A 13,822-nucleotide genomic window follows, 5' to 3' on the forward strand; every position below is an offset into this window, starting at 1 on the left:
GAAGCAGAAGTTCTGAACCACTTAATGATATCAATGTACTTTAAAAGAAATTCTTTTATAGGAAAGCTTGGTTCATAGCAAAATTTACCTCTTCTCAGTGCAAGTTCCTTCTAGTCTGGGCTGCAGCTTTGCTACATGTAGAAAAGAGGAAACCACTAACAGACAAATCTGTGGGAGGATCTGGAGCACAAGTCTGGTGAGGAGTATTTGAGGGAGCTGGGGGAGCTTAGCCTGGAGAAAAGGAGGCTCCTGGGAGCACTGATCACTCTCTACCACTGCCTGACAGGAGGGTGGAGCCAGGTGGAGGTCAAACTCCCAGGTAACAAGGGACAAGATGAGACAAACTGGCCTCAAATTGCAGCAGGACAGGTTTAGATTGGATATTGGGAAAGATTTTTTCATTAGAAGAGTGGCTTAGCATTGGAACAGCTGCTCAGGTCAGTGGAGGAGTCACCATGCCTGGAGGGACTCAAGAGACTTGCAGGTGTGTCACTTGTGGACATGGTTTAGTGGTGGGCTTGGAACTGCTTAGTAAATGCTTGGAGTCAATAATCTTATAGGTCTTTTCCAACATAAATGATTTTGTGGTTCTGTGATCGTACTTCTCTGATGGGAAAGAGGAGTTGACTCATTATCACACCTACTACTTCTAGTTATGGTTGAACAGTCTGAGTTATTTGACCTCACAATAATTTTCCCTAATTTTTCACCTACATGCAATACCCTTCTGTCCTCATACCAACAACCTGTAATTATGCAGCTGCACTGGTGTTAGCACCACTGTGCTTTCTGCCAGGTTGTCTTGCCATGCAGACAGACATTTGAATCAAAGTTGGTTCAATTTATTTTAATCTATATCTCAGCTGTATATATAGAACCAGTATAATTACTCTCTGTAAAATACTCTGTCTTGCTAGAAAAAAATTAGACATATTACTTTTCCTGTTCTCAGCTCAGGAAGACAGGGAATAAGCTCAGGGATCAGAGAGTATGATCACACGTAAACCTTGAGGAGTGCATGTAGACTTCAGGCTTTTGTGGTGTGTAGGGCAAATTCCCACTAATCCTTAGAGCTGTGTGGCTTGCAGTGTGGTAGCTTTCTGATCCTTCTGGTCGAGATGCACTTAGGTCTGAGTTACTCTGGAGACTGATGTCATGACTTAGCCAAGGAGAATTACAAACACTGATGTGAAGATAGGCTGTGAAGGCGAGGATATCCATGGGGATATAGGTGTCACACCATGAGAAAAGCAGCAGAATGGAGCCTTTGCTGTAAGGAATGACCTGAAAATCCAAGGCCATTAATGTGAATTTGAGATCAGCTTTCCACGGCTTTACCAAGGAAGGCTATAAAAAGGACAAAACGCTTCGGGCCACGCAAGAGTGCAGATGTTAATGAAAACAAAAATCAGAAGTTGAAGCATAACCAATTTAATGCCTGTCCGAACTTGTACATGAGATATCCACTTGCAAGGCATGTGGCAAGAGCCTGTGACCTCATTTCCCTTGGCACACGGGGAGAAAGTGTTATTTTCTCATGCCATCACACAGAAACCGGAAGCTTTTCTTTCCAAGTGATAACTTGAACAGATGCAACTTATTTCACAGTAATGCAGGCAGCAACATGTGTTGCCACTGCAGTTTGAAATGTCCATTAATTTAACAGTAAATCCCTTATCCCTGTAAAATGAAAACACCATATTCTACATGGACAGAGAAGAGCGTATTACTCTGCTTTTCAGATGTTAGAGCCTCCAGTGGACAATTGTTCACCAATTTCAATTTACACAGCTGGCTGTCTCATCCTGAAAAGATGCCTTAGGACTGAGAAAGCATGGAAAGTAAATTACCATCTCATTCCAAACAACATCATTTCCCTCTCCCCCAGGCTAAAATTGAGGTATGTTAATACAACAATGTTAGGAAGTCAGCCCTGCTTCTGTTGGCACAACATTTGACCTATGTAAAGAGGCCAAAATTTTCTGAATCTGTAGAAATGACGTTTTGCAGATTCCAGAATCTTGTTTGTCTTACCTAAAGATGATTATGAGGAAAGGACTGAGGTACACAAAGTAATGAAAGATTTCACTGCAATTAGAGCTAAAGTTGAAACAACCCCGTCTTGCAGAGTTAAAACATGCAAGCAAAAAACAAAGTTTCTGCTTTAGGTTAAAAAAATAACCATATTGACGGTTCTCTTCTCAAGTATTGCCAGTTTTTCTTCTCCACGTAATAGAGCAGTGGAAAATACTAAATTCAAGACAGTCCAAATCTGTTTCTGACATTATCAGCAGTGGGAAGGGAATAATCTGACTCAGCGAGTTCATTATCGCTAAGTGCACTTGAGCATGCTGAGTTTATAAATTTGATAATGCCTGGTTTATGAGTTTGATTACTGAGTTAAATTATAGCTCACAATAATTAGCCCAATTAATGTTCTCTCTACCACTGTGCTGGAAAAACTAACAAAACACACAGCCAAAAACTGGTTGTGAGTCACATATGTCAGCAAGCAGGAGATGGGAGCTGTGATACACCCCCTCCCCCCCAGACCAACACTGCTCTTTTCCATCCTTACTTCATTCCTGTCAGATTATTTTTACATTTGTGAATGGTTTTCCAGAACTATGGTACAGTGGCAAGGAGTCTGGAATTGATACAGTCTCAAGAAATACTGTAAAGTAATATGATTTTTCTATTAAAGTTTGTTTCTTAGCAAAACCTCACAATCCATCTAGAATTATGTTTTTCTAAATGATCAGAATTGTTTTCCTTCTTTCTGAAAGGGGCATGAGTCAAATAAACAATACCAAAGAGGATGCTATTCCAAGGCATGTTAGAAGTTCAATCTATGAAAAGTTCAATATCACTGGGAGGCAAAGTCCCCTCTGCCCTTGGAAATCTCCTCCTTCATACCTTGAGGCACAACATCAGCTATATTAACATAGCCTGAGAGGTCTCACTTCTCAAGTAGACTTTAACAGAAGTGAAAGGACCTTTACTCTTCTGGAGCAGTGCATCCAGAGGTTAGGCAATGTTAAGTGAAGTTCAATAAGGTCTCAGGTGTGGAAACTGACATCCACCCAGCCCCAAAAGTGCTCTCCCTGTCCATCTGTAGGCTGAGATGAAGCTTCCAGAGCAGAACCATGAAGAAAGATGTGCTAGAGTGATTTTTGCAGACCTTTTTGCATATTTTTGCACATCAGGATGAGGCACAGAGAGGATGATTGGCTGGACTAGGGCAGATAACACATCTCTTAAGAGGAATTGTCACCTTGGTACTTACCTCAACCCCCATGGTTTATAGTAAGGTCTTACTAAATATGACCTATACAAGATCCTCGGAGCAGGACCTAGGAGTCAGTCCCTCCCTGCCCTCCCTCACCACCAGGCTGGAGTCACCATCCCTGGGTGTGTTTAACAAAGCCTGGATGTGGCACTGGGTGCCAGGGTTTAGTTGAGGTGTTAGGGCAAGGGTTGGACTCAATGATCTTTAAGGTCTCTTCCAACCTAGTCATTCTGTGAATTCTTAGAATTCTGTGCTATTGTATAAAAATCTAGTGTGAGGAGGCAGCAGACACAGCCACTGTAAATACCAGGGACAACAAAGTTTTTTGAAGTTCAGCACAGACTGTAGGGGCTGTTCTGGGGGTGCACAGAGCTGCATAAAGCATGTGTGAGGGCAGAGTTCAGGTACTTCCAGCCACTGCCAAGGCTAGGCAGGCACTAGAAAAGCCATCTTTTTAATCACAATTTTGGTCTTAGTTGTCCCTGTTGTACCTGGGTCCTGTGGGGGCACATAAGCCATGTGACTGATGCTCATAATTGCTGCAGAACACATGGGTGGATGTCTCTCTCACTCAGCTGATGTCATCCTCTTCTTTTCCCAGACTCCCATGAAAGCGTGAAAAGTGCGGTTATTCATGCACAATAAGGCGTGATCGTTATCACGGTTTGTTTCTGCAGATGTTGTTAAAACAAGGCAATATCTGTAGCCCCACAAAAGATGCTCCTTTCTCATGCAAAGCATAACATTCCTAGCGAGTTCAATGCTGTGTCAGAGCTGGGTAAACCAGAATATTTCAGATATTTTAATGCAAGTGAATATTCCTCCAGCATCAGATGTATGTTTATCAGCCAAGGAGAGTGCTATCAACAAAATTCAACACCTAGAATGGTTCACCATCATCTTTTTTGCAAATGAAGTATAAATTTAAAAACTGTCATTAGGTATAGAAAGGTTGAATTCATATTGATTGTTACTTATATTTAAACCACCTCCTCCCTAAGGAGTTTATCTTTAGCCATCTGCAAAGCCTTGCCCACATTCACATTGCTATGTAAATAATGTTATAAGAAGCATAACTCTGTAAATGAAGTCTGAGGCTTACACTAAAGAATCAGCTATTGGGTGATACAGAACAGCTTAAATTTTAAGACTAACTTCTTGAGATATCTGGCTGTTCCTAGAACTTCTATCTCTTGGTTTTCAAAGACATTTTATGACAAGGGAACCTTCCAGTAGACCAGGTTGCTCAAAGCCCCACCCAACCAGGCTTTAAACAAAGAGATCTCTGATTCACCCAGGAGAAGGTTTGTCACAATTACTTTTAGGGGTTATCCTCCACGTCCAGATCTTGTTTGGAGTGTGAGAGCTTGACTTGCCTTGTAGCAGTCATTCCATTGGTTCTGGATATTTAAATAGAAACCATAATGATTTTGAGCTGCCTGAAGTAGCTCTGAGTGCCCACAGGTATCCTCAGGTTGCTAATAAATTAAGTATTACATGCTGAAAAGCAACAACTTTTTAAATAGGGAAACAGGGCACAGTGGAAATGAAACATCTTACCAAATGCTATGTAACATTACTCTTTCATGGAGTTTTAATGGAGTTTTATCTCCTGCTCCACCCAAACACTGTCCCTCTCTGTACAGGCAGCCAAGCACATGGATTAGAAAGAAATTAATGGCCAAGCAGTCGAAGATCTGCACACTCTGTGTGCTCACATGCTGCTCTGCCAATGTCTAGAAAGGCAACTGTCAACTATACAATTCCAACGATTGCTGAAATGTAGATATCTGATGACCTGAGCTTCCTCTGCTGTAAATTAAAGCACAGTTGTCTTTAAATCAATTGAGTTTTGCTGTCATGCTGTAAATAAGATATGATATCAAAAGGATAATAAACTGCAAAGGTAGTAAGTGACTTTCATCTCTGTCAGATGTGATCACCAAATCGATTCATTTCCTTCACCTGATAGAGGCAGTGTCTTCCAAACTAAAACTACATTTCCTGGGACCTTGTGTACAATCAATTTCTGTGAATACAAAAACAAATAATTATTGAAGAGGGAAATTTTCCTTATCATGGTGCCCATTGAGCTCTGATCAGTGATTATGAGATGAGATCTTTACAAGGATTCTAATGTATATGATGCACTGCACAGAACCATGGGATCCTGTTTCTCTCTTTTCGTCCTAGACCTCAGACCATGGACACCTAAAACCAAATATGAAACATGTAATATCATAGAAAATTGTGCAGGCTAAGGCAGTTCCTGGGACATTTTCCAGTTTTTCCTCATTTGACTGTCTGTTTACCCACCATGAACTTCAGTACCATTGCAATAAGTCCATGTTGTATATCTTATTTAAGTTTCCCTGGCCACTGACTTGTGAGCTCAGACTTTTCTGTGTTCAGCCCCAAACCAGCAGTAATTGTGCAGCGTTTTCAGCTCTCTGTTGAACCTGAAGAAAGACTCCCTGGTGCTGCTCAGAGGATGTCACCAGGATTGCACAGCGAGCTCCACAGGCAGGTGTTGGCTGCAACCACAAGAGCATTGGCCAGCAGTTCCCTTCATGGTCAGCTGGTGCACTCCAAGGTGTCCTAAAAAGGACACTGAGGTGGCAGCAACCAAGGAGCTCCCTCTGGAGTAAAGCAATCATGCTAAAGTATAGAAAGGTGATTTTTCTTCCTTGTACTCACAAAATGACAATCATATCAATTCCATTGCACGTGTCAGTTTAGACAGGAATACCTGCCAGGGAAATGCCTGTTTGATATCTTTTTTTCCAAGTCAGGATGAGTGAGTCCATTTCAGACATGCATGAACACATCTGTACAGGATTAGCCCCATCTGGGCAAACATCAATATTCCTACATCACAGGCAGTGGCCAGAGGCATGGATAGACCCGAGGGACCTGCCAAGAGCTACAAGCAGAAGTGTCAGACAGCTCCTTGGAAGAGAAGCTCCACCACCAGAGTCCAGGCAAGGACCTGTGGAGCCACCAGGCCCCTCACAATGCATTTCTGAGAGAGCTTAGAAATGAGGTGACTGCTTCTGTAGCTTCAGGCACAACACCTACCTACAGCCTTACCTTCTCTTGTGCAAACAGATGCACCACACAGCTCAGAGGGAATACCAGTGAGCCTTGAAAGGAGGTGTTAACACTGAGAAGATTGATTATTTTCCATCCAGAAGAGCTTCTGTTTCCCTATAATTTAAGTTTCAAGCATCTTGTTTCTGTCTGGACTGGGTTTCAAGAAAAGCTTACATGATACTGAAAAGCAAGCCCTGTCTAGCTGGCTAATTTATTTTAATAAAACAAAACAGCTAAAACATCACTTTTTAGACTGCAGTCTTCTTCTTTGTTCTTATTATTACTTCTATTGGATATTAAACTTCTGTAATCAACACTATATGTGTAGAGCTATTGTGAGATCATTCATGTTCTGTACTGTCTGGACAGATAGAGGGCAAAGGTTTAATGCAGTTCTATCTCACTTTATAGTATAACAAGGTCAGACACAACTTCATACAAATTCAGACTAATATAACCTAATTAAGCCCTTAGAATGCAGAGGGTGACAAAAGCTGCTAACATTGCTTACCCTGGTGAAGCTTTGTGGCACTCAATTTTGCCATTGATGCCACAAAAGGAAGAGACAGCAGTAGAAAACCTGAACCACAACATCACAGTGCTTTGGCCCAACCCTTCCAACTCTTAAGCAGAAAGGGCATCAGTCATTAGATCTCTCTTCTGAGATTACACAGCAATCCTTACACGTGAAAGAGTGAAAGTAGAGTTGTACTCAAGTGCTCAGAAGGGTGCTCAGTCCCTCGTACATCCCCATGGTGGTACAGCCTACAATTACCCAGTCACACAATATTATTTTTTTCATCAACCTCTGGGCTTATTCAGGGCACCAATTTAGTACTGCATTTTGCTTATTGAACATGGGTTCCATCCCTAATTTACTGCACCCACTGAAATTATCCTCTAAGAAGTGAGTGATGAATGCCCTTGGAGGTGACTTTGTGGCATTCATGTTTGCTTTTCTCTGTCCAGAAACATTGATGAAATTATTTGCAGAGTGCAATGAGCCAGGAAATACAAACTGAGTTGCCAAAGTCCATTTCTTTGCGTTACTAGTCCGAAAGGTCTGAATTTTCAGAAGGCACCAGAATTGCACAATATATTTGGTGCCTGAAGCTCTTTATCCCAGCTCTAAATTACTTAATTTAATTGCTTTGCCATTTTGAAGGTTGGGCTTGATCCCATGTTTGGGTCCATGTTTCTTCCTCAGTCACCTTTGTTTTAATCATGATGCTTTCATCCTCAAACAGCTTTTTAAAAATCTCTGTCCCTGAGTCTGCACCTTGCACTTTCTCCTTTTCTTTGTGGCTCTGAATATTACATCTTGAGTTTCAATTTGCCAGGACCAAGCACCCAATAGTGAAGCATTCACAGGACCTCTGTGGTCTGGTCTTCTCTCAAGGACAGTAAAAGATGCTGTGCTTCCTTCCCCTCACTTTATCTGAATTTCATGCTGTGCTCCAAAACATATGCGAGCATCCCTGCCCTGCCTCTGATCTGAATGGTGATGACTAAAATAAATAGGCTATTAACTAGAAGCAGGCAGATAGCACACACCATTTCAGTCCAAATAATACAAATCCACTATAGTTAAAAAAAGAAAGAAAAGAAACGAAGATTGGAAACCTAAAAAAAGAGTTTCTTCCAGTAGGAATTGCCAGGTTGTCTAAGAAGAAGTGGTTGGTCCAAACTACAATGTCAGAATATAGTCACATAGAGTGTTATAGGGATAAATATTGTTATTATCAGTGTACAATGAAAAAATTTAATAAAGTCAAATGAACCCATCTATCTATCCTTGCAGATTTCCAAATTTCATACGCTAATTTCCATGTTCCTCTTTGACACTGAATTTTTAGGAGGAGAATTAATTCAGAGAAATGGCACTTAATAAAAAATTTAATCATAGCTTTTTCAATAAGTGTGTAATTTTTTTCAGAAATAAAATGTGATGTGATCTACATTTTTGATTAAACAGGGAAAATGCTTATAGGCTTTATCCTGATAGAGCCTTGATTCCTTAAGCAACACATTATGAGATGTTAATTAAATGACAGTAACGTGTAACATAGCTCCCGTTTTTTAATTTATTCAGGCTTCATATTTTTTCCACACTGAGGGGATATTCTCACCTTAACACAACGCAGCTCTGTGAGAGGCAGAGCTGATGAAACCTGGTTTCCTCTAAGATTTGTGAGTGTGGGTTGAGCTCAGCCCCGTGGATCATGGAGCATCCATGGGGAGCACAGACCTGCTGCAGCCTTCCCTGGCGCGGGGCTCTGAGAAGTGAGGATTTACTCAGACAATGTAGGGGTGTCTTGGTTCTGCTGTTTAGGGAATTGTGTCCATCTGGGGTTTCTGGGCACCTGGAAGTGCTGGATTTTGTTGAAAAGGTGCAGATCAGACACACAGAAGGTCTGGGCAGATCTGCATGTAGGGGTTCATTGGGTTTTCAGCATATTTATCACACTGCCACTGTTAGAAACATGTCAAAACAGAAAGAACACAGCTATTTTACAGGGTGCAGCTGCAGCACAAGAACCAGTGCAGCCAGTCCCTGGTGGCACTTGTTCCATTAGTTTTTCTGGTATTTCCTACAGGAGAGGAGCCCCACCAGAACATTCCTTCACCAAGCACAGCCGTGGTTTTGGGACTGGTCAGCATTCCTTCCCCCTGCAGGAGCTGCTTCCTCTGAATCCCTCAGCTTGCAGAGCACATTTCCCACATCACTTCTCTGCTGGCAGGTGAGCTTGAACTGACTAGTGACTTGAAAATTTCCAAGAGATCATCGAAAACAAGGCAAGAAGGGAACACACAGAGTTGAAGAAATCACTTTTTTGTGTGTGTGTGTGTAAACCAAGTGAGCAACACACATCTTTGTGTTTATAAGTGAGCTATGGAAACATGTTCTCCTATGTTATTTATTCCAACTTTATTTATTTTGGTATGTTCAATTGTGTTTTTAGGTACTCAGGCTGTCTACACCTGAAACCCAGTCATTCCAGCACGGATGATAGAGGGAGCCTTTGAAATTCAGTCTCCTACCAGTGGCACTCGGATTCAGCAGGTGAACAAACCCACCTGCTTCACCTCAGGTCAGTGAGACCCTGTTCTTGCAGGCGTTTGGCAGGATGGTGCTCCTGTTGAAATTTATGGGAGATCATCAGGAAGCTCTGGCTGCCCTATCCCTGGAAGTGTTCAAGGCCAGGCTGGGCAGGTTCCGAGCAACCTGATCTGTGTCCCAAGGCAGGGGTTTGGAATGAGTTATCTTTAAGGTGCTTTCCAATCCAAGCCATTCAGTGATTCTGTGATTCTATGAAAAAAACCCAACAAGAGCATGCTGCTGAACAGATCAAGTGATATGCACTCAAGTATGTTCTCAGAGCCATACTGAGCAGAAATCTAGACAGAAACCCAAAGGAAATCTTTGGGTAGTCTATGATGATTTAAAAGAAACGTTCTCTTCTTGGAAGCAGTGCCATGTATTAGGTTGGTTGTTAATCTAAATTTCAATGTCCTTAATTATGCTAATTTTTTCTCCTGGCAGATAATTAAAAAGAAGATTTTTAATGAGTTAGATGTCTTAAGATCCTAGAGAGAAGGAAATAATGGGAGCGAGAGGCTGGTAGAAAAGCAAAATAAAACAAGACTCAGATGCATTCACTTCTACATTCCCCCTGCCATTTAGTAGGCAGATTAATTTCCTTGTGTTGTCCTCTGACAGCATTTTTTGACTCTGTGCATCCATTATAATTTATTTGTAGCTTTGGCTAGGAGATATTTGGGGCATAGGGAACCTTTTTCCTCTGCCTGCAGAAGAAGAGGGTCCTGCAGCTTGCACATTTGTACTCTCCAGGAGAAATAAAGCAGGAGTGTTGTTCCTGCAGACAGAATCCTGACCCACTTTGGAACTGATCACTCCACAGCACTTTTATCATTACCCGCCAGTGTTGTTTTCCAAAGGCTTGGTCTCTGACCTATTTTCACACTGATTTCTGTGCTAGGGAGGCTTTTATCCCTTAAATTGTTGGATACTTGTTCATGTAAATACAGCACAAGTTTTGCTAACCAAACAAGATTCAGTGTTTCTGCTGGCAGGAGGCTGTTTTAGTGTTAGAAAATGAGGTGTGCATAACAAATAATCACTTCGTTTTAAGTCTGATACACCTTTGTGCATTTTTCTTGCATCTGGAACTGAGATGAAGATACTGAAACTAACAGAAAATGTATATACAGCCTGTAAAACAGTAAACTGATGTGAGAAAAGAGCCTCCAGTAGAGTCTCTAAGCTAGAAGTTTTGCAGAATACTCAGGCACAAGCAGAGGAGAAATTTTAGGTCAGGGCTTTGGTCATACTTTTGCTTCAGCTGATTCTGGAGAGAGCAGCCAGAAATTTCCAGCAAAACTATCCACAGCCCTGGGATAAGCATATCCAGAGCACCCCGAGATCTGGCCACGTGCCGCCTCAGCCCAGGCCTGGGCAGGCAGATAATCCTCCTTACAAAAGCCATTACCTCAACAGGTGCTGGTGGCCCCTGCTGTCTTCTTCATTAAGGGGCCAAAGACCATGTGATTATGAGAACTAAACACTCACTTATCCCTAGGTGAAGTTCAACTCGGTGACAGCAGCAAAGGGAGGAGGAGGAGGAGGAGGCAGCAGCATTGTGCCTCTCTCTGGACTCCATCCTGCAGCCCTGTTAACCCAGCACTTTGCACAGCACTAATCCCCCATTCAGCAAAACCCTGCTTAGCTCCAAAGCTTGGCTGAACTGGAGCCTGAATTAATTTTGACAGCGGGGAGAGGGGAATTAAAAATAAATCTATGAGAGATATTGAAAATTTTGGAAGGTGATTTTGTGCTGCGTGTAAACAAAGGTGTTGCTTACACAGCTAATTGTTATTCAAATAATTGTGTATATGCATTCATGGATATAAATGTATATAAATATATACATGTACACATCCCTTTCAGAAAAAGAAAGAAATGTAAGTTGCTCAGAGCTCTCCTTAGATCCAAGTTTTCTGCAGGTTAGGTTAGCTACAAAAGGGACAGGACCACTAAATAAATAAACAAACAGCTTTGTTCAGTTGTATCTCCAGCAGGGATATGACTGTTCATTGTGAATAGGGGCTGAAGGCTTCACTGCTCTGTAGTTTATAAATACTAATGAGTGACATATTGAGAAAAATTGTACCTACAAAAGCAAAGTCTTCTGCCATGCAAATCAGGCCCCAATTCCCCACAGATAAGGATCTTTTTGATGGAACACATGCAAAATCTACAGCTCTTAATTCTTTCATTAGTATTCCAGGCAGACGATTGCCAAATAACAGGGAAAACTGTCTGAATTGCTGTGTCTGAAACCTAATATTGATTTGTTTAATAGTGTCAGGAAGTCAAAATTCACAAATCTCCTGTCGATTGTTTATGAGGCAGTTAGCACAGAATTGGATGCCCCTGCTTAATTAATAACTCATTACTGAAATTTGATTATATGCTTGAATGGTTTAAATGGGCTCTAATTCAGTATCTGCAAAGCAGTGTTGCAACAAAGTAAAATGGATCTAAAAGCTTGTTTTTTAACACTATTGCAGTCAGTATTTCATGATCTCCAGTGGTGAAGAATATGTTGACATAGTTGCAAGGGCAGACCTTGTAGTGCATTGTTAATTGACACAAAAATGTGTTGTTCTAATGACGTTATGAACTGCACTACAGCTAAATCAGATGGATACTCTAAGAGAAATTAAACTGATTTGAAAAGAAAGGAGCCCTAAAGGTAATTTTTTTTTAGTATATGATTAATTTGCCAGTAATGGAGATGGGGAGTAGAAAGATATTTCTACCATAGCCTTTTATTCAGAAGCATCTTGGGGATTCAGGTTTGTATGTCCAGGGGCCATGAGATCTTCAGTGACTTAGGTGATTTTAAGACTTACAATATGTCTGCCATATCTTATGCCTTTTCTGGCACTTTCTCATCTCCAATATTAAGGAAGAAATATTTGAAGTGTTATTTTGAAGTTCTGAACTTCATTGAGTGGACCTTTCCCCATTTTCAGCATCTGAGTACACTAAAATTTCTCCCTTGGGGAAAAACCTTTCTATTTTTTGAGAAACCAAAACAAAACAGATTTAAAAATATAGAGTTGTCCACATTTTTGAGACAGAATGAACTAAACGAGCTGTGTCTAAGGGCTGGGTAATCAGGACACATTTCTGGCAACAGTGGGAATTCCCAACTTTCCTTAGCTACAAGTAATTATTTTCTTATTGGAATATTGAAAATGGGTTTGTCTTTTCTGCTATCTGTTGTAAGAATATCAGCCCACAGGTGTGTTGTTTGCTGTGAGAAGGACTCAGGCATGTGTTTAACTATGTTATTGACAGTTCATCTGGGTTTTGGTCAAAAAACAGGAGCTCCTGCTGAAGATGGTGCTCACTCCCTGTAGGATGGACATGTGCTCCAGGATGACTGATGAGTGCATCATCAATAATGAGCAGAAAACAGGAGAAAATGAAGAGTTCCCAGGCAACCTGTTGTCTGAATATTATGTGCTCAGACTCTTTTAACTGAGTTTAAGAGGCTCGTTTAGCCAAAAGCAGTAAAAAAATTAATAATTAATAAGATTCCAGCAGATATGTTCAACCAGCCCCAATAAGACAAATCAGTGAAATTCTCTGTGAAAAGCTGTTCTCATGAGAATTCCAGGTGTGGTTGGCCTTAATGAAAAGGTTTGCATAATTTGGGCAGTTTTAGAGCAACCTAGACAGGGAACACTGAGCTGGTCAAAGCTGGCCCTGGAGGCAAGAACTTGACCCATGGCAGTAATAAATGGCATCATTTCTCTGAAGTCTGTGAAGCTGAGGATTTCAGATCAGATCCTCAAAGCAACTTAATCCTTCAATCAATAAAATATACTTCTCTAAATATCCCTGAGGAGCTGGACCTTGGAACTTGGACCTTGATCCACATGAAGTGTTAGCACCTACTCAGAAAATGCCTTTTGGATGCCTCTACAAAGAAAAACCTTCTAAAGACTTGCAAATTCATGTAGCTGGACTGAGTATCTCTCATATTAATAAATGGATCTGTTTGATGAGCAAATAAAAATGTCCTGAAATATATATATATTTGTATATAGAAAGCCAGAAATCAAGTAGCAATTCTAACTGGAATAAAATTGACTGAAGTAATTTAGTGCAAAATATTACCCAACTTATCTAAATGTTTGGGGTCTTTGAGGTCAGAAAAAGGCAGCAGATGACTGCAGGTTTGTCTGGAACTGTCCCCAGTCTTGTGCAGACAAATAAGCCTTGAGTTACCAGCCCCTGTGCTGTGTGGGCACTGACTGTCTGGCACACTGGCTGAACTCCCTGGTATAAACTGCATCACATTTTGTGCCAAAACCTCTCTGGAAATGTGAATTGCAGTATATTCT

The 13,822-nt window shown here is 41.1% G+C and overlaps 1 long non-coding RNA gene across 2 annotated transcripts; it reads left to right on the forward strand.

Moving 5' to 3' along the window:
* Nucleotides 1-344: 344 nt before the first annotated feature.
* On the forward strand, nucleotides 345-13,035 carry LOC135305925 (uncharacterized). Of its 2 annotated transcripts, none has more exons than XR_010366927.1 (4): nucleotides 345-437; nucleotides 8,980-9,123; nucleotides 9,346-9,474; nucleotides 12,798-13,035. It is a non-coding gene; the product is annotated as an uncharacterized LOC135305925 (long non-coding RNA). The 2 variants fall into 2 exon arrangements; XR_010366926.1 differs by having other exon boundaries at nucleotides 371-484.
* Nucleotides 13,036-13,822: the final 787 nt, after the last annotated feature.

The sequence above is a fragment of the Passer domesticus genome, chromosome 8 (assembly GCF_036417665.1).
Source record: "Passer domesticus isolate bPasDom1 chromosome 8, bPasDom1.hap1, whole genome shotgun sequence".
Taxonomy (NCBI): domain Eukaryota; kingdom Metazoa; phylum Chordata; class Aves; order Passeriformes; family Passeridae; genus Passer; species Passer domesticus.